General features: G+C 41.8%; 1 protein-coding gene and 1 long non-coding RNA gene across 4 annotated transcripts in view; one reads left to right on the top strand and one right to left on the bottom strand.

Moving 5' to 3' along the window:
- Window positions 1-20,589, bottom strand: part of fam222aa (family with sequence similarity 222 member Aa) — a 55,506-nt gene that overhangs the window by 28,655 nt on the left and 6,262 nt on the right. The window lies entirely within an intron of this gene.
- Window positions 12,182-15,334, top strand: LOC308404894. Of its 3 annotated transcripts, XR_013973230.1 has the most exons (6): window positions 12,185-12,219; window positions 12,341-12,472; window positions 12,893-12,956; window positions 13,315-13,467; window positions 13,840-13,925; window positions 14,525-15,334. It is a non-coding gene; the product is annotated as an uncharacterized lncRNA (long non-coding RNA). The 3 variants fall into 3 exon arrangements; XR_013973231.1 differs by having other exon boundaries at window positions 12,182-12,472; window positions 14,525-15,328; XR_013973232.1 differs by lacking the exons at window positions 12,185-12,219; window positions 12,341-12,472 and having other exon boundaries at window positions 12,724-12,956; window positions 14,525-15,324.

Here is a 20,589-nt window from a genome sequence, read left to right as displayed (position 1 = left end):
CTCATTTTAATACTTTATTCCCACTGGGTTATTATTATTATGATCATTGTTTTACTAAGAAATACTGAAACAGTAAATTTATATTCTTGGATGTATCTTATTTAATTTTCTTGTATTCAGTGTGTTGCAAAATAAAGGTTTGTAGTATGATACAACATCAGCACCGCTATCTGCGAGAAGCTGATTTCATGTTTTGCCAGTGTTAGCGGGCAAAATAAACTATTTTCCAGCTCTAGTTAATGTTGCTGTTGTTACCAGTTTACAGAAAACTTCTCATCAAGCTTCTACAGTTAATCGTCTTAAGCGTCAGCAGTGAAAATTTCCCCTCCCAGCAGTGGTTCGGGAGCCTGGCAGACAGCCTCGACAATAAGCGGGGGGCGTGGCTTCAGCCTAATTGAATGGTGACCCTGCAGTCTCACTATGGGACGCCCCATGCAGTGCTTTTAACAAGCTGCTGTGTCTCCCCTCTTAATAAGCCCAAACAAGTTAATCCAATCGACACACTCAAACCCTTTCTTTTTCTTTAACAAGGCACTGCCTCTACCCCGTTAATCCCTGGCTCCCCCCTTCTCCGTCACCATACCGTCACATGAATGGAGGGAGAGTGAAAGGCTCCATTAGGGAGGACTGGCAGTAAACCCCTTTCGGCTCGGCACTTTCCACACACCAGCATTAAATTATTTGCACTCATACTGTATATTCAAACACCCACTCACTAATGCTCACATGTATCCGACAAAAAAAAAAAGGGGTCTATTTGGATGTGGCACACAATGAGAGGGTTATGTTCGCCGACCCTGATCCACATAGACAAACCAACAACAAAACCACACACAAACAAAAATTCTGAGGGGACGTTTGCCGACAGGCACGCACTCTGGGACATGAAAAAGGCATTGTTAACAAACCCTCCCAGCTCCACAAACAACAGCCACTGATTCCCTAACAATACAAGCCCCTGGATGCACTCACCCACCAGCTCTGTACAACCTCACACCAGCGCGATAAATAACCTGCACAACAAAAGGCCATTGTGTGTAAAAGCCAACAGTTTGGGCATTATTGCCATGATATACAGTGTTGGAATAACATATTGGCAGCAGAGCCTTATATATATAATGCAGCATGTCACAGTTATTGGGGCTTATACGGCCTTGTATGCCGAGCAGTCATATTTATAAGAGGTTTCCCTGCAGATGAAGGGCAACTTGGCAAAAACACTCAGCTGTTAGCTTTCCATATTCCAGTCAGCTTCAATAGCTTCGCCCATGGGATGAAGGGTGAGGAATGTCTGGCAGTCCAATAGCAGCGAGTCGTCTGTCATCTCTAATCAAAACACGCATGCCTAGACTAATGTCAAGCCTATAATAGCAATGAGGACTAATTGACTTCACAGCCAACTACTGCATCTTTGTGCTGAGCTACGTTTCATTAGTGCTAAATAACAGCCTCACGAAGCATTGAGCTGTTACGTGGCAACTAAACTCCAGTGTTTAAAAAAGAGGAAAAGAGACTGAAGTTCAGAAGATAGTAAATGTATGTCCACACAGACTAAGGAGCATTTAAACCAGTTATGAGTGGACATGTTAAAAATACTCTCATTTCTCCAAATGAACTGCAATACGAGAGTAAAATCTGAAGGTGGTTCAAGTTGACTTGTCAGGCAGTGTTTCCACCAGTTTGCGCTCCTATTCTAGGAAGGTGCACTGACAGACACCTGCCTAGAGGTTGTTAATGTTTACCATTTGCTGGGTTTAATGTCAATTATTATAAGTATGAGATCTAACCAAGCCGTGCAATCTTATAATCAAGCTGTAAATTCTTCCTGATCTTGTTCTGAGAATATTACATAGCAGGCTGTAAAAGATTATTAAGACTTTTTTAAGAATGTGTCTATTTTCCTGACTTATTTGGCAAATCCCGTTTAGTCATTTTGCATGCACATCAAGCTTCATTTGTCTTTTCAGACTGTTTTTAGCTGCGAGAACTTGTTTTGTGCCTCCCTCATAGTAATTGCTTAATAATCACACTTGATTTGGTAAGTCACATTAGTATTCAAAATACTGGTGTTGTGTCAACATCAGCACATTAATTTGCAAAAGGCAACACGCTCCCTCAAAAACCTTACCCAGTATCGTTATTATTTTCTATTTTTTAACAAAATCATCAAGGTTGTTTTATCTTAAAACATAAATATTTAACATTTCTGGATAAGAGGATCCACTAGCCTTTAAACATACATCAACTCAAAGATGAGATGTGAAACAATATAATCAACAACAGACCAAATGCTCAAAGGAAGGCATCGTTTTATAGATGGACTTTTTACCATAATTCTGACAATAATTCATGTTACAGTGTTGGACGGTATTGATCCCCCCTCACAACTTTTGTTCTTCGCTATAATGCACTCCACACTTGTCACGTTAAAGACGGCAACATTGTATTGATTGCAACACGGTATATTACACTCTTGTAGAGAGATTTATTCACTAACTGTAGGGTTGGCGGTTTGATCCCTGATCACTTGCTATAATGTGTTGTTTTTCACTTACACCTCACAGAGAAAATCTCCGGTTTCAAGAGATTTTCACTCTCATAAAAGAAAGTAACCGTCAATAAAATAACTGACATTCATCTTACATTTATTTGACTTAATACAGTGCTTGGGATGCATGCCAGTGCTTTGTATTGACTTGAATTGTTATATCACTAATCTCACTTTTCTGAAGCCTACATATTTTTTCTTGTTTCAAGAAACCTTGCTAAAGCATCTGTACTGGCAGATAATTAGACTTATTTCTAGTGGGAATTCTTCTCTAATCAAGAATTTAATTCTTATATTTAGTTATTTATTTGTTTGTTGTTGCCGCGAGCAGACCAGCTCGCATAGTTCGGCTCACTCTTTGCACCTGCAGCTGTTCCTGCACATGGAGTTCATAACATGCTCCGCTGCCTGGTAAGGTTTCGAAATAAAAAATGTCCCCACATATCCGAAACATTGTAAAGCACGGCCAATCCGAGCTAGTGAGGACAACAATGTATAGTGCGCCGCAGTACTAGGAAGCAATCAGTCTCCAGTTCTCAGAGGTATTACCTGTGCAGCTTTCGGTGGGACTTACCAAAGCATTAGTCATGTAAGGCTTAACATTACTGCTCTTTTTACACCTACAGAATGAGTGATCACCGCGGAGCTGTTACAGCAAGCCAAGCACGATGAGTATGACCTTCACATCACATGTGACAGTGAAGGGGCCTTGAGCACCGAGGGGTTAAGGACATTGTTCTTGACAGAGTCTGCCAACTTGCGAAACGGTTTTCTTTTCAACAGGCCTGAGAGCTGAGACAGTTTCTTCAGCCTCGATAAACATGAGTAAAATGTAACTGAAATATATCTAATCAACGGTTAATGTATTCAAATAATAAATCATTAAGGGAAATGTGAATATATACCAATCAGATACATTTCATTTGAACAGATTTTATTCAATTTAACATTTTACTACACAGGAACTGTAATTTTGGGCATAATTTGAGTTTAACGAATTCTGACCGTGCTTACTGATCAAACAGTAAGAGTTTGTGTTGATTGAAGGGTTTGTTTATTTTGTGTAAACAACAGTACAAACGGAATACCGTTTTAGCCTTTAGAAAAGCGTCCTTTGCACTAATAGCCGACCGGGAACCTGCCCTCATTCATTTCAACCAATGTACTCTTCCAAAATGACAGAGTCCCTGCGCTCCTGCTCAAGCCTGTGGGGGACTTTGAGCAATGAGAGTGTGGCTTAAGATTGTCAGACAAACCACAGTGGAAACACATCCTGTTCCCCGCTTATTGTCTCAGCCGTTGTTGTTTTTTGTTATATTGTTTTACAAAGCAAAAGGATCAGTTGTTGTTTCATACCACTTTCACACACAGACCCAGCTAAATGATTATCGAACAATGTAGAGGCCGACTATAAAGTTGATCCTGAAAAACACAGGGCAACTGAAATGGATGATCTTTAATTAACTAAAGTTTAATCACACATTCAAACTGCATATCAATCCAAAACAAACAAACAGAATGCTTCTCCATGCAAAACCCAGGAAGCATGTCCAAATATAAACCAGCTCCCTCCCTGCTAACTTCAGCAATATGTGAAAAAAACAACGATTTTTTTGGTTTTAATGCTGGGATTTCTGTTTTCCTCCATAAACCTTATTACACACTGTTTGTAAAGCATTGTTGATGTTGCAAAATTTCTTATCCCAATGTGACACAATCCTTTATTGTCCCAGACAGGTCCATTCATGGCTTAACACAACAACAATAAAACAAGGGCTCTTTTTCCCCCCCTTTCTAACCATCCTATAGTGGCTCACTTGAATATTCAAATGTTCATTGTCTTTTCTGCGTTTTGTTCATTGTTTGTTGTGCTGTCATTCCTCAGCTTGGCTCCTGAACTTCAAAGAAAGGCTTATGTCAATTTATGATGAAATGGAGTGAGCAGGCGAGAAGCAAGACGGAGAGGGAACGAGCGAGAGAGAGAACCTTCATGCAAAACGGCCCTGCCTCAGAATGTATGCTTATTAATGGGTGTTCAATAAATCAATGGAATATAATTAAATTCAAACAGTGTGATTTCTTCTCCGACTCCAAATATCACTCTCTCTGCAGGGCCTAAGGTGACCCCAATTCCCATGGTCCAAAGGACAACTCCGCTGTCTTTCACTGGAGGGTGTCACAGATCCAATACTAAGTCATGCATAACATTAGCGTGTTTTGAAGCCCACAAGGCAATCAAATAGTGCACCGTTGAAATGTTGACACTGATCTCATTTGATATATCTCAAGTGTGACAAAGCCATTTTTGCTCTGCTGGATATTAAAGACTTTAAAAGAGAGGATGACACGAGTGCTCACAGCTAGTTTGGAAAAGGAAACAGGCAGTTTTTGCCACATATTTTCTCCGTATTGCAGTTTATATCGCTGAGGCTCAGCAGTCTCTCTTTTACTCCATAATGTGTGCCATCCAGCTGTTGTCATCTTTTTCCCTCTCGAAGCTGGCCCCGACCATGCCAGCAAAGGGAATCCAATTGGACAGAGTGGGAGGTGAGTCTGCGGTTGGTAATCACCTGCTGGCTAAAGGCACAGATGGCACAAACATCAGCAAGATGTTCATGCAGCAGCGATCCAAGAAGTCTTTCTGACAGGCTGACAAACAAATACAGAAACCTGAGAAACCCACAGGAAGCTGAGGAAGCACTGCAAGCAGGTTTGATGCAGAAAGTTGGCAACCTGGGAGTAAGTGAGCAACCTGAGGTGCCAAGCACTGATCCCTGTGCTGTTTTCACAGGCAAGATGCTGATTGCAGATTGTAATGATTTAAAAATTTAGACTCTTTGCTCAACAAGAGTAGCCTAATAACGTACTGTGCTGTGAGCCGATGGCAGAGTTAGCAGCACTCATGCAGGCTGACTTCTTCTTCCTCTGTGATTTTATTTAGCAGACCAAACACTTGCATTCTGTTTCAGGTTTTAGGACTGCACTTCAACGAGAACACGACTGTAGTACATCTGTTAAGATTTCTCCCTGAGCTGCCATGACTTCTCCTGACACGCTGGAGAGAGCCCATTTAAGTTTTCACTAGGATTAACAGGCGATATATTTAACTACAACAGTTTGCACAAGCATGCAGCTATCGCTCCAATCAGGTGTAAAGCCTGTTAGCTCTTCTCTCTCAGCTCTGGATGAAGGAAGTTAGACGAAGTCATTTAGTTTATTGATGTTGCTGGCAGAGATTTTATTTTATTTTATGGTAGTCAAGGCTCCCAACACATCAAACATATCAGAGTAAAAAGGCCCCAGAGACATCCCTCTTCTTGAAGACTCCCCAGCAGATGAGCTCCTTCTGCTCTCTGTGTTACTGCTTGGTGCCGTGGTTTGTCCTTCACAAGAGACAGGTAACACTGCCAAGACCCAGTAATTAGTGCAGATGGAGACTGTAATACTCTCTTCCCCTCCCTGCAGAAATGCCAAGGGAGGCAATCTATAAATTCCTGCATATTAATGCAATTTAAAACCACTCCAGACACCTTGCTGGAGGCATGTGATAAAAAGGGTGAAAGCCAGACTATGGCACAGAGCTGCGGATATGTCGCTGACATCAGTACCGTCTCAGCAACTTTGTGACCTAACACAAACCGGAATAGAGTCCCAATCTGTCTCCTTTCTTGGAAAAGGCTTTCCAAATCCTGACCTTAGGCCTTACAACTGGGTCTCTATCAATAATTAAATGGTAATCTAAAAACCCATTTTAGTTAGGTCATCTTTCTGCGCCATTGTCCCCGCTTCTCTTCTTCCTCCGTCTATTTTTTCCCGTCTTTCCGTAAGATCTAGTTAGAGATTCCATTAGCATGAGAAAGCAGGCTGGTAATTGTCTTCACCCTACTGAGTGATCCCTGGATAGAGGATTAGGCAGTGAGAAAGCCCTATTTCAACTTGGAGCACAGATGCTGCCCACAGCCACCCACTCCAGATTAGATTAGACTGTGGAGGGATGAAACCAACTGGTAACTTCAAGCAGCATTAAACAAAAAGCGTGGACAGGAGGTTAAAACCAAACTTTTGTTCACCTTTCAGCACCAGCTGTGGCCACCTTGTTTCCTTTTCTCTCTCTGTGTCTCTCTCTCAGTCTAGTCTTTTTCAAAATTTCTCTTTTAATCTACTAATATGCTTTTCTGTTGAAAATGGGGATTGTGGGAAAGGCAGCTTATAGTTTCTCTCTCTGATATACACAGAGTATTTAGAGCTGAATCTCCCTAAATCATCCCCCTGGGCCACCCTGTCCGTCACTAATCTGCACGCCACCACCCACTCATAAGGAGGTGTCACATTTCTGGCACTCCTCCATGGGATATAAGCACTTCAAACACCACAGCTTCTCCACTTGACCTTTCCACGGAGATGATCGATTAAGCCAGTTGGATTTATTCCATAAACAGGCAACCATTACATCAGAAAGGCGAGGAATTTACCTCTGAGGCAGAACTTAAAATCCATATAAGCTTCATGAGGATTCCAATTTTTATTGGCTTTTTCAATCCACGTCTTGGAGAACATTAATAACCACTGAGCTTTTTCGGGAGGCTGTTACCGTATCCGAACTGCAGCAGTTCTCCGGCTGTAATTATCGAAGCAAATCACAATGACAACAGAGTGAAATTCAACCGCTATCTGTACTCCATAAACCTGATGATGCAGGAAAACGATTGAGCTCGCTGCACTGCCGGGGTAGTACGAGGCGCATTATAAAACAAAGGGAAATTTAGCCCTGAAAAATTCAACGCTGCAAATGTGGCTTCCTTCTTTTAAAAACGTAACAAAAAAACAGAAAAGGAAACAAAACACAAACTGATACTTCTTTAGTTTGCTGTTTAGGAGGCTCTGCAGGGTAAACAAAGGAGTATAAGCAACAATAAAAGCTTTATTACACTCAGCAGAAACTTTATTAGGTACACCTGTGAAATCTAATGCAACAGCTCTACCATAAATTTGTCTGGAGACTCTATTATGTTGCACCCCTCACATTAACCGGGCTGAAAGCATATAAGGAACAATGTAGTCTAGCTCAGGTGTTGGGCTACATCAAAAAAGTGTAAAAGTAGACTTAAGGGTGGAGCTGCTGAACTGCATTGCATAAGATTTCATTGTCTCTAGTGAAGAAGAGCTACAACCCTGTAGCTTTCTTGTTTTTATGCTTGAATACCTTTTGTATGCTTTCAGTACAGACAAGAAACAATCTGAAGTGAATCAACAGGGTGAAGACACCTAGTAAGATGAAAAGTATTTCGGTGGCAGTACGCTCGAGTTAACAAGCTCAAATTTCATTTGTGAAAGTTAAAACAGGAAATCTAAAACCGCTTTCATTTAGCCAGAAAAGCAGAGACCTCCATCGAGGAGCTGGACTCCTCCTGTTAGTGATCACAGTAGCCAGAGAGCTCTGCTTCAGCTCTGAGGGACTCCTGCTCTATGGTAATCATATCCTATTTGAATAATGAGGCAATACCACCACTCCTGCTGCCCATTCCCCCTGCATCCTTGACTGGAGTCTTTGATAGACACTAATTCTAGCTCCATCTATAAAGCTCCTCTCATGCATTTTTAATAGAATCTATTACTTTAGGATTAAATTATAAAAGACTGTCCTCCTTAAATTTTTAATAGTTTGCATAATTGGTATCAGGGCCTGAATGCGGACCATAAAAACCCAGTTTGTACAGGGCTAAGCTGCAGAACGAGTTAGACGAAAGCACAAAACACTGTTGCACAAAAAGTGCATGGCTATATGACACTATTGCATGCAAGCACACATCTGCACACACATCTCAGCGTGCATGTGAGCGAGGCTTTTACAGCTTTGGTTTCACTGTCGCTGTGAATACGATGGCGCGACCTCTGAGGGAAGGGCACAATAAGGTCAGGGACCATGAGAGATACTCTTGGCTGCTGAGCTCCTGAAGCAGCCTGAGGCAGGGGGAGTCACTTGAAGGAAACTGGAGACATGAACCAGGTGTCCACAGACACCTGCTGCCAAAGATGTGACCACAACACTCACCAGGGCAAACAGCAAAAACTACTTAGCAGGTTTACAACCTCCCTTTGTCCCCACAGTCACTGATAACTGTGTTCAGTCAGCATAAATGGAAATGTATTTCCCCTCTCTGTTCCTCGTCGCAGGCAGATCAGCCACAAGTTAAATGTCATCTGCGCTCTCTCACTCTCTACATCTCTAGCTCGGCTCCTTCCAATAGCAGACAGAGCATACAGGAGAACAAATGTGTCTGAGACATCGCCTCCAAACTAAAGCCCCCTTAGAAATCTATGCACGTCACCAGTCCCCAAATTAGCACCACAGGGACACCCTCCTCACCGCCCCCGCATGCTAGCGGCAGCTCTTTGGCATATCTGTACTGGGGAAAATATTTCACACTGTATGAATTATTAAGTGAGGGGCCAGTGCTAAGCAGTGTGGAGATAGACCAGTTATTCACAGCTCTATTGGGACGGATGCGTCGGAAACCCGGGCCGCTCGCCTATCAGATCGTTTGTCACGAGCAATAGACAATTTACAATGAGAGAATTTTTCAATTTATTCGTTCTGCTGTCACTGCACTTTTCCACCTCCACTCATTCCACTCGACAACCCCCCCCCCCCCCCCCCTCCTTTAGTTCCGTCTCTTCTGGTTGAGGGGGCTCCATGCCCGAACCACCCGCGCGCTTCTCAGTCTGATACTGTTGCTCACTTTGTCTTCTGCGAGGGGAAGTCTGGGAGTGTAACACATGCGTAGAAGGCACGAGGAGAGGGACTGTGCTGCTTTAATCATCTTAACTGAAGTAAAGGTGTGTTAAGGACATGCTGTGTTACCTGAGGGCTCTAGGTGATGAAGCTGATCTGTGGCTCTGTGACAGGGGAAAGAACAGGAGACTAGGGGGGAAGATGCTTGGCTGTGCCTCTTCAGAACTTTTTGAGTACTTCAGAACTTTTTTTTTGTCCCTGTGTGATAGGGGCAAAAGAAAGAGTTAACTGAACCAAACTGCAAGTCAACAGAAAAGAACCTTATAGAATGCATAGATGTGACAAATACTATGATTGGACCTGTATTGTAATAAAAGACTTAAAAAGAAAAACACATCCAGAAGGATTTTTTTTTTTAAGTTAATGAGAATCTTCTTCAGGAGAAAGAAGAGGATCCCACCGGGCATTTCCTCTTTCACTTAAGTGGAAATGCCAAATAACAACTCCCACACAGAAAGACAGAAGACCTCAGCACAAACGTCTGGCAGAATGCAATTTTACCATTAATTACCGAAGGTGAACCAGCTGTCAAAACAGCCACACATTTCGTTTTTGTTCACAAATACCCTCCGTTAAAGAGGATGAACTGCAGAACAGACCATGCCCGAAAGCCCAAAGCAGTACTCTTGCACCATTTCATGTTTCCAAACCTTAAAAAAAAAAAAAAAAAAAATAGATTCTGTCTCTCTAAGCTGAATATACAAGAGAAACAGAACATTACATGAGCAGCTTTGTTGGTCTAAATGCTTACGGAGTGCACTGAGAGCAGCAAAGCAGCCCAGAGTGTTTCTTTATCGGTGATGTCCTTTGAAAACCTGATGCAGATGGGTTGCACTGAATAGGTCTTGATGTGAAAGGCAGAGATGTTAGATAAATGTGCTCATAGCCAAGGCCTTTGCCCTCTTCCCGATGACGCGTTCTTTTACTCAAATACCTACTCCCCCTTTACATGCAAGCACACACACACACACGGAAACACAGACGAACAGTGCCAATAATCCCACTGAGGGCAGCATTTGTTTGGGGACAAGGTGACCCTGTTGCCTTGGGGCCTGTGAACAGGCACAATGAAGGCCTCTCATCCTGCACACACCCAGCTGGCTGTGTTGGGCTGACGATGGGTGGAGAGGTGAAGGGGAGAAGGGTGGGGTTGTGAGAGGCATCGCAACACCCTTCGTCTGCAGTTTTAAAACTCCATTCAGGAAGCCCCCCTGAGATAGCTCTTTTCACACCCTTCACAGACGGAGCAAAATCCCCGCTTGTAACCCAGAGTCACGCAGTCAACAGATGGAGCTGCTATTGAGTGAAGGATCGCGGCAGCAGAGGCGGCTCCCCATCCATCCCCGCTGGAAACAATGGGGCAGCAGGTCAAGAGTGCCGTCTCCAGGAGGAGGGGTCAGGGAGGAGGGGCGTGCTTCGACACAGTTGAGCTATGCGAGCGCTTTGAAACCGGAGGAACTGAGAATCTTTTGGGGTAACGGACAGAGGGGAGGAGGCTCGCGGCTACGTGCAAGTCGCCAAGTTCCCGGGGATCAGGCTCAGGTGGAGGAGGATTGCGTGTGAATCTGGGACAGCAGTGTTTGTGTTTAACCTGCAAACAAGAACAAAAAGACATCCCTATGCACACACATTTTCCTGTTCAGAAGAAAACACAGACTTACAGTTTAACATACATTCCAAGGACTCGCACTTATACTCGCTCATCTCGTTGCAAACACAGCCACGCGTAAAGAAAAGCGGACCTCATTTTTGATCAAAAAAGAAAAGGAAATACAGAAAAAAAAAAAAACTCAGTGCAATGATGCTTTATAGACAGAAAGGCGAGAAAACGATTGAAGTGCCCCGAAGACATTTTTTTCCATAAAATACTAATGTGTATACTTTTAAAGTTCGTGTCAAGTATTACAAAAGTGGGTCAGAGAGCTTTCTAGTTTTGAAAGCACACAATTAAAAAGCAAACACTTCTATTCAACTATTCCTTATTGTTCAAGCTCTCAATTTTCTCACAGAAGCGTCACATAAGATCAAAGTTCCAGACTAAAGCTTATATAAATAGTGACACTAAAGTGCTCTGAATTTATTAATGTTTTGTGTGTGTGTGCTTTTCAAATGTACCGAGTTAACTGTGTGAACCACAGAGGAAAACTATGAATAGCTACATGCTGAATCGCTCATGTGTGCGTGCATGCACAGGTGCATGACCACACAGATCAGAACAAAGCACTCGTGGCTTGCTTTACAGGGGAAAGTATATCCATTTTCATTGACCAGAACTCTGGCTATTATTTTGCTCTGACCTGGAAGTCAATTAGTCAGCTAGGTTGCACTGCCTTGCTGGATTTCTATGACTGGAGCAGAGACAAAGACACAATCAAGGTATACAGTGATCCCACAATTTCAGTCTCTTTTATATGGCATGAACATTTCTGAGGGAGAGAGAAGCCAAAATACTGCTGCCACATGCTCCTCATCCTTGAAAGGTTTGGTTTATGGGGCCATTTTGCACAGGAAGGAACTCATTATAAAGCAGAGGGTGTCAAGAGCATTGCAGCAATTCTCCATTAACATCCACTTGACAAGAAAGTGCAAAAAAAAGAAGAAAAAAAAAGAAGACTTCCTATCACTCGGGATGTTCACAAATCGCACCTAATTAAACACAAAAGCCTAAGTCCATGAAATCAGAGTGCAGAAAGCCATTTGAAGACAGAGGTGAGAGAGAGCGTTTTCTTGGTGGCAAGAAACATACATTGCAAGGAGGCCACAATTTCATTCATGTTTGCGTCTCCTTCAAACAAATTGTCAGCTAAGTACACTGGGACAAAGGGCTGAACTGTTATTCTACACTGAAAAAAAGGGACTGGCCATCTCTTGGATTTATGTAAGCATCTTGCATGTATTTAACACAATTGCCTCATGTTTTAAAGTTAAATGTAACTATATAGTGTAAAAACTACATGATATGCAGAAAGGGTGTATTAAATTGTTCATATCATGTTCAGGTGAAGTAAGTCAATAAGATAGCAACGTTAAATCTCGTGAAACCACGCGTGATTTCATCTCGCGGGCTTTGGATCGTGGTTTAAAAAAGGCATCCATCTCAGTCAAGTCGAGCAGCCAACTCTACGTTTTTGGTATGTCTTGATTTTTTGAATTAATATTTACCATATTTCAGCCAAATGTAGTTAAACGTCTAGAGTGCCGCCATGTAACATGCTAAAAAAGAGCCGTTAGCTTATTTGCTGTTTTATCTGTTGTCAAAGAATTGGCGCTTTTTCATTTGAATTTGTCTTTGGCACAAGAGCCGTAATATCACATTAAACCTAATTACGAGGCACTCATAACATAATTTGGTTTTCTGTGTGAATAGATTTACCAACTGACTCTTCAGTTACATTGTGTATTTACTGCACCGTGGTGTTAGTGAGATTTTGGACATTGAACAGCTTTAGCTAATATCATCAGCGGCATTATGCTAGCTTACATCCCTACCCCTCCTGCCCTCACCTGCTGTCCTTTTGTTTTTGTTTTTGTTTTTTTTGCTGCACATTGAGAGACGACCTCTATTCTGCATTTCACCAGGAGTCAGCTGATGGATTGTGGGTTCAAGGTGTTATGGTAAGAAAGTATATTCTATTTTCGTTTCTGTAACTTAATTATAATAGGTTTTTTATAATTATTAGGTGCATGCATACTCACCCTATTAATACAACTGAGAAATCCAAAATCTGCCATAGGTTTAACTTATACCTGTATGTATTGCCAGAAAGGTGATTACTGGACTCGCATTAATGCACACTTGAACTGAAATGAGGTTGTAACTTGTGGGTTGTTGGGTTGCAAATCAGAAACAAACATCTTTGGATTTTTTTTAATCCCATAAGATCTGGAAACACAGTTTTTATTCAACAAAACATTACTGATTAACCAAGCACAGTGCCTGCTGTTATTTCAAAATAATTTTATGTCATTTTAGATAAAATGCAGCATTCCAGTGCATCCCAACCATGCCTTTACAGTCAAGGTTTCTGACGGAGCTGAGTTTCTCTCTGACAGTCTGCTGAAAGTGTTTGCAAAGTGATCGGGGGAACAGGGCACAAAGCTAAAGGATGTAGCTGCCATTATGACAGTAAGAACTTTAAAATTCTTTAACTACAAAGTGTATATGTATTGCATTAGGTCAGTAAAAGATTTTTATGCTACATCCATTGAAACAGTCAACTATTACCTGTGAGTAATGATTCCACTAAAAGGATGCCATAATTTTCGTCATGCATTTACTGGCCCACTGAGAAAAATTTATCTTTTTTTAAAAAATAAATGTTCTGGAAACTATATATCCATAAAGTTGATGTCAAACAGGAACTTTTGCTATTGCTTTGTAGATGCTGGTGTTGCATGTTGACTGGTTTAAAAAGTCAAGAGTTTTTGTCTGGGATCATTTTCTTCTGTGCTACTGAAAAGTTCACAAATCTCTGTTTTCTTTGTTATAATAGTCAAGGATGACATTAATGCTTGAAGTCCCTCATCAAAGTGCTCCGCATCTGTGTGAAAGACAATTGCAACATCTTGGTGCAGGAGTTCATGGTGAGTGTTTTATGAGTAGATTGTGGATTTGCAACATTTAAAAATGCATTTAGTTATCCACTTGATCCTCATTGGACTGGTTAGGACCAGTAGTCCTCTTTAATAATTTGAAGTTCACATGAGGCCTGGTAGTGAACTCGGCCGCCGGCCCTTGAGGCCCCACCCCCACCCCTGTATTAGGGGTCACATCAGTGTGAAAAAACTTTAAATTTGTCATTCTAATGAACAAAGGAAAATCCCACCAGTATTTACATTAGCTTTTGTTTGAAAAAAAAAAAAGACCAACTGACCAACAGCTAACCAAATTGTGGGGCTGAAAGTCTAAATTCTAACATCTTCTGAGTGACATAACCTGGATTTCTGATGGGCCGGTGTCTTTCTAACAAAAACTAATGTAAAGCATTTGAAATTATTATGTTTTTCACCCTCTCTTAGAAACTCTGTTAGACCATGAATGGCAGCATGGCAGGCCACTCTTTGGCTATAGCTATTTACTATGTTGCTTGCATTGGTTTAAATTACTCTAACATTAGAACTGGTAGATTCAAAAGAGATGAGTTTAAAAAGGAATCTTAAAGAAATGTTTTGTGTTTAACCAGGACTTGCCTGAGGCCACTGCACAGATTGAGAAAACCACAATGAACATCTGTCTCCAGAGATGCGCCAGGCAATGACTTTTCTGATGTTGTTCTTCAAGATCTGGATAACGTGACCTTTGCAGTAGCCATGCTGTTTGGACCTTTTTTATTCCTTCAACATGAGTTACCCATCACAACTCTGCTACACTTTTGAGGTGATTCAAAGGGTGGTAATGGAGTTGGATGCAACTCAGCTCTCAAGAAAAGCTCACAACTAAGACAAAACTGCTCCTGCAACGAAGCTCACTGTTATGCATGTGAGGTGACCAGCTCTAGGTGAGAGGACATTTAAATCTCACACTTGTTCTGCTGCATTTTTGAAGCTCAATTCCAGGAACGGATCGCAGGGTTCATTTTTATATACTCTGCAACTGCCATGAGGACGAGCTGTTTTTTGTTGTTGTTTGTTTTTCCTTTTGCTCTGTACAAGTTCTGTTTGTCTGTTTGGCAGCATTTTTAAATTTCTCTTTGTATTTTTTCTTTCTTTTACTAGTGAAGAGATGTAGCGTGAACAGTTATACAGTCTAAATATCCCATATGGGTCGTGTGAAATGGTATTTTCAGTTTCATTCAGTTGAAGTAAAGAACGTTGAATATTTCTAAGTGTGCTGTTTTGAACCAAGATGTCACAGTATGATCAGTGCTGTATTTTTTGACAGTCACTGTATCAATGTTATTTTTGCGTCTCTTGAATAAAGGTTTTGACCTGCAAGTGCTAATTTCTTTAGTTATTGGGGTAAAATGGGTAGTGTTAATAGGAAGGTGTTTGCCAATTCAGTAACCTAATTTAATGTTAATGGAAACTAACATTACCTCAAATTGTTTAGTTATAATTGTTGTTTAACTGAATCTTGATGTCAGAGGCCTTAAATAGAATGTTTTGTATTGTTCTTTCCCAACATTTTTCTAAAGAAACAGTCTAATTTCTTTGCTGCGATTGATTCCAGAGAACACGGAAGAACTGACATTATTTAACTGTTGATTTATATAGATTCAGTAGAGGAGTAATGTCAGTTTAATTCTTTAACTACTGCAGTGAAATTAGACATGTTGTTTTGAAAGGTTACTGGTGGATGCCAGCAACCATCTTGGAAGAGAACAATACAATCTGTTATAAGGCCTCCATTTGAAAATTGTGTATTTGATACTAGAATATAATAGCAAAATGTAATTTGAAGATAACATGTAGTATTTAAGTGACCAAGTAGTATTGGGTAAAAGTTATTGAATGGTGTTGGGATAAAGTGAGAAAATTGTGAAGGATTAAAATATTTCAAGAGCTCAAATTACTTCATCAAAACATGTTTAAGTCACATTTTATCAACACAAATTGCACAGATTTATTGAACATGAATAAATTGTGTTAATTTAACTCAATTGTTTAAGTTGCTGCCAAAGCAAAACATCTGTGTGCAACAAATGTCCACCATTGAATTAAGTAAATCCAACAACATATTTTTTTCAGTGTACCTTCGCTAGGTCACATCACAATACATCAATGGGTTGCCATTTCAGAATATGCTGCTGTTATGCTATTTGAGCCCAGAATTGAAAAAAATAAAGACTATTCCAACCATGCTGAAAAGGATCAATAAGCGCATAGAAAAAGAAAATGGCCATAAACACAGAGGCTTTTATTCAGAGTGCCACAATGTAGATGAAAGCACAGAATGCACCTGGAGAGCGAAGCTGAAAGAGGCAGAAGACAACAGAGCCCACAGAGTTATCAGGTGGGTCCAGAGAGCGTTATCTATATTCAGACCTCGGGATCATCTATCTCCGCAGCACCTATTAGAGTTCTAATATTGTAGGTTTTAAGGAGGCTCTGCTTTCCTGCCACAGTGAGACAGATTCAGCACTGTTGCCCCCTTTCCCTTTTCAGTGTGGTCTCACAAGGTCCTCTTGGTTTTCTACAAACAATACTGCTGGGCTGCGGCCCTTATTTAAAAGATTAATAGGATGCTGTCTTGGCAGAGAAGCAATCAGTGAGGTTTCTGTGACAGCAGAAAATGTGTGAAAACAAGGGAAAGAGGAGAGACCATTGTCACGGTTACCAACTGGCTGCTGGAGCTCAATTGAGATAGCTGTGGCTTTCAAGCCCAGCTGTCAATCACAGCAGCGAGCATCAATGGGGTAAATTTAAATGATAAAACGATAAGTCATGAGCAGGCGATTTCGCTGTCATCAGGACGGGGGCTGCTTCAGAGTAACTCACTATGGGTGCAGAGATTTCACTGCAGCCATATGGAATTTGGTTTTGCATCGAGTTGCTGGCTTCACCCCTCAATCATGACAGAATGTGTAATCACCAAATGTCTTCCTCTCAATCCCTGTTACAATTGGCAGCACAGTGCTGCCACTAGAGATGGGGGAACAAAATGGAAAGCTGACTAAATGACAAGCTTTAAGTGACACTTAATTTGAGATACCCCGGCATTCTCTCAGCTCCAGTAAACAGGATCTATCAAACTTCGCCCACAGACTGTATGACTCCGCAGCTGTCTGTGGGGAGAGGCACAGTATGCCTGAGAGGCCCCCAGCTACTAAGAGTGATGATAAAGAAATCAAATCCTTAATAGTTCCTAAAACACTCCAGAAGAGCTATAGGAACAATTAGCACACTTTCAAAATGTGTACATTTGCATTGTCTGTGTGTCTCGAGGATTTTCGACCTCTGACGATAAGCATAGACTGTATAAAAAAGATGAACAAGGCCACTGGTTTGTGCACTCCCTAAATGCTGATCATATCATTTTTTTGAAATCAGATATTACATATAAGGTGTGGATCTGACTGAAAAATCCAGGGACACTGCTGGCCACCATAAAGCATAAACTTGACGTTAAAGCACGCTAAGTATAACGGAGCCGTAACGTATAAAATTCACATCTTCTTGTATAAATAAGATTTGAAACCAGCGACTGACACCAAAAAACAGCTGGAAAACTGCTAATCATGGTCACAGATCAAGTGAGAAGTCGGTTTGTTTACCCACAGACTTTATACAAACAGACTTCTTTTTCCACCCCAAGAAGTCGCCCCCTGCTGGCCATTAGAAAGAACGTAGAGTTAGAGCAACTCTGCATTGGCCTCACTTTTCAGACCCAGAGACTATGTCCATCTTTTATTTACATTCTGTGCAACAAACCCATTAAAAAAAATTAAATAAAAAAAATAAATAAATAAAAAAAAAAACAATACTTGGAGGTCATATCACACAACGTACAAGGCACATCTATAACCACACATAGACACACAGAACCTCTGTTATCAAATGCCCCTAACTGTTCAAAAAGTTATTTAAAACCCGTGTAACAGAAGCTAATGACAGCCTTAGAGGAAATGACAGAGTAGGGAAAAACACAAGTGAGCTGGTGAAGAAGTGAGAGAAAAACACTTAACAGCTGTTTTCTCCCTTCTTCCCTTTGCTCATCCCAGGAGAGAGTTCCACACGATCTCCCTGATCCTAGTTTGTGGCTGACAGAGGGGACCGCAGATCTGTTCATCTCCCCACTCACATGGCTCTGTGCGTCCCCCCCCACCCCCGCCTGCCTCGCCATCGTGCTCTGATGCCAAGAGGGAAAGATGGTAGAGAATGAGGAGGGGAAGCGGGAGTGGGGGGGGGTCTACATCAAGGAGAGACTCTCCCAGTGGGTTCTCGTCAGTTCCAGGCCATTGCACCTTGTTCGCTGGGATTTTGTTTACACACACACGCACGCACACGTGTGCACAAGAACTCACACACACATACATGCGAAGGCAGATGACTATTAATGGATACAATAATGCAGAGTCGCTTTTCAGTTTTTTTGGGCTGCACAGTCACGTGTTTTGTTTTTAACTACTGTTGTGACAACAGGAAGCTTCAGCGGCAGATCACTGTAAGTCACTGACAAAGAAAAAAATAATACAACAGTCTGAAGCCTCGCAGAGCTCATTTAAGTGGCACAGAAGCAGATGACATTCAATCAAAACCCAGTGATACGGTTGATGTGGTCAGCGGTAATGTGTAGCCAAAAGGCCTGACACACTTCCACGGTCTTCGGGGACAAGCGGGGAACGGCAGGCTGCCCTTGTGTGTTCAGTCTCTACAGATGTTGCCTTGGAGAGCGGCTGACTGGTGGGCTGCCGTGACAGCTGGACAGCTGTTCTATAGATGCAGCTACAGAAGCATGGCACTGAGATTGAGGGGGAGGATAGGGATGTATGTTTAGTTTATCTGTATGAAGTTCCCAGGACATACGAAGCTGTCAATTTTAGCATTGGTGCATGAGCCCGGATAAGAAAAGATGGCACCGAAGAGGATATGGAGAAAGAGCACAGATGGGCAAATATCAGACGCGGCTGACGATCTATAAAGAAGCTCCAATAACAAAACAGATTTTTTTTTTTTTTAAGTGTAGATATAATACGTCAATCCAGAAATGAACAAATACACCACCAACTGGCTACGCGAGCGCAAGACAAAGCATTTAATTGGATCCACAAGGTCTGTTTAAGCAGCCGTGACTTTTTATCATCATAAACAAGTAAAAGTTTAATATGAACTTCACAGGCGTGTTCAAATGATTCAAATCTCATGAAAGAGGAAAGGAAAGAAAAAAAAAACTGGGAAGATTAAAAAAAGAAGAAAGAAACAGAAACAGAGAGAATAACTGGCAGATAATTTAAAGGACTCTGGAATTTGTGCCAACACCGAGGCTGCTGGTGATGAAAGGCAGCTTAAATTGGGGGTCATGTTCAGATATTACACCTTTACTCTGCCACTTAAAAATCCAGTAACCTAAATTCAAACCTGCAAGAGAACAGTGCGAGTAGACTGTATCTATTACAACAGAACTGCTTCAGACTAAGATCTGAAAAAACAGAACAGATGAAAAAAAAAAAGAGCTGAAATGTTGGGAAACACTCCGCTGTATTAAATGTTGTCACCTGCTGAATAAACACGCTGTAAATCATGAGTTAAATAGCTGGGACGGGTGCCAGTCACCACTGCCAAAGCTCGAATTTGTCCTTAGCGGGCCAGACTTTTCATTATACCATAAAAGGTCAGCAATTTGTTCAACTCAATAAAAAATGTTAATAAAACTAAGAGCTCACATGAAGCAGCCCTTGATAGCTTCTGGTCGCTCATCAGAAAACATGAAAGTGTGTGTCTGTGTATTTGTGCATCTGCACCGTCACCAGTGTGGCATTATGTCGGTCAAAGGTCATACAGCGGCAGGAAATATAGCTTTGGGCTAGTCGTAATCCAGGCCAAACTCCAACAGCAAAAGCACATACAAACACTTTCCTACAAACACACATGAATGCAAGTGCAATTTTGCATTGCACAAAAGCCGGGAGTCGATAAGCACCACCACGCAAAAATCCCCAATTCCAGCTCACACCCTCCACCCTACTGTGCTAAATAAATGAAAAGCCCCATTATAATTATATATGAAATCTTTTAGAGGAAAAAAGTGATTACTGTGGATGCAAGTCTGGAAGTGGGTGGGGGTGGGTCATTGCTAAGCAACCAGTCATTATCCTCCAGAGTAGAGAGCGAGGTGACCGGCCATCCATCTAACTCCGGTGGCTTGCCTGGCTCCTGTGTACCCCCCCTCGCCCACACCACAAACACCTTCTCTTCCCCTTCTTTCCTCCGCCACTCACCCTCTCTGGCTCTCCCTCTTCCTTGCTCCCTCACTCTCTCTCTGCCGTCTCCCCGTCCGAATACAAACAGAGATAAAGAACGCTGCAATCGCTCTTGACACACAAATAGGTTAACACAATAAAGCCGGCTTTGCCTGGCTCACTCGAGGGAGGAAAGCAATTCCAGCAGCAGGCAGGAGGTAATAAAACAGGGCTAGGAGTGTGTGTATGTGTGCGTGTGTCCATACATGTCCTCATGTCAATGTTCCTGTGTTTTTGTATGTGAATGGAAGCAGGCACACAGAAGCTCTTTGGCCCCAGGGCCTAATATCCCAGGGATTTTCAACCCTTTCTTGACACAAATAATACCAGGAGAGAAAATGACAGAAATT

This window comes from Rhamphochromis sp. 'chilingali', assembly GCF_963969265.1.
Source record: "Rhamphochromis sp. 'chilingali' genome assembly, chromosome: 10".
Classification (NCBI taxonomy): Eukaryota; Metazoa; Chordata; class Actinopteri; order Cichliformes; family Cichlidae; genus Rhamphochromis; species Rhamphochromis sp. 'chilingali'.
The sequence above is the reverse complement of the archived record's forward strand: the minus strand, read 5'-3'. Positions and strand labels throughout refer to the sequence as shown.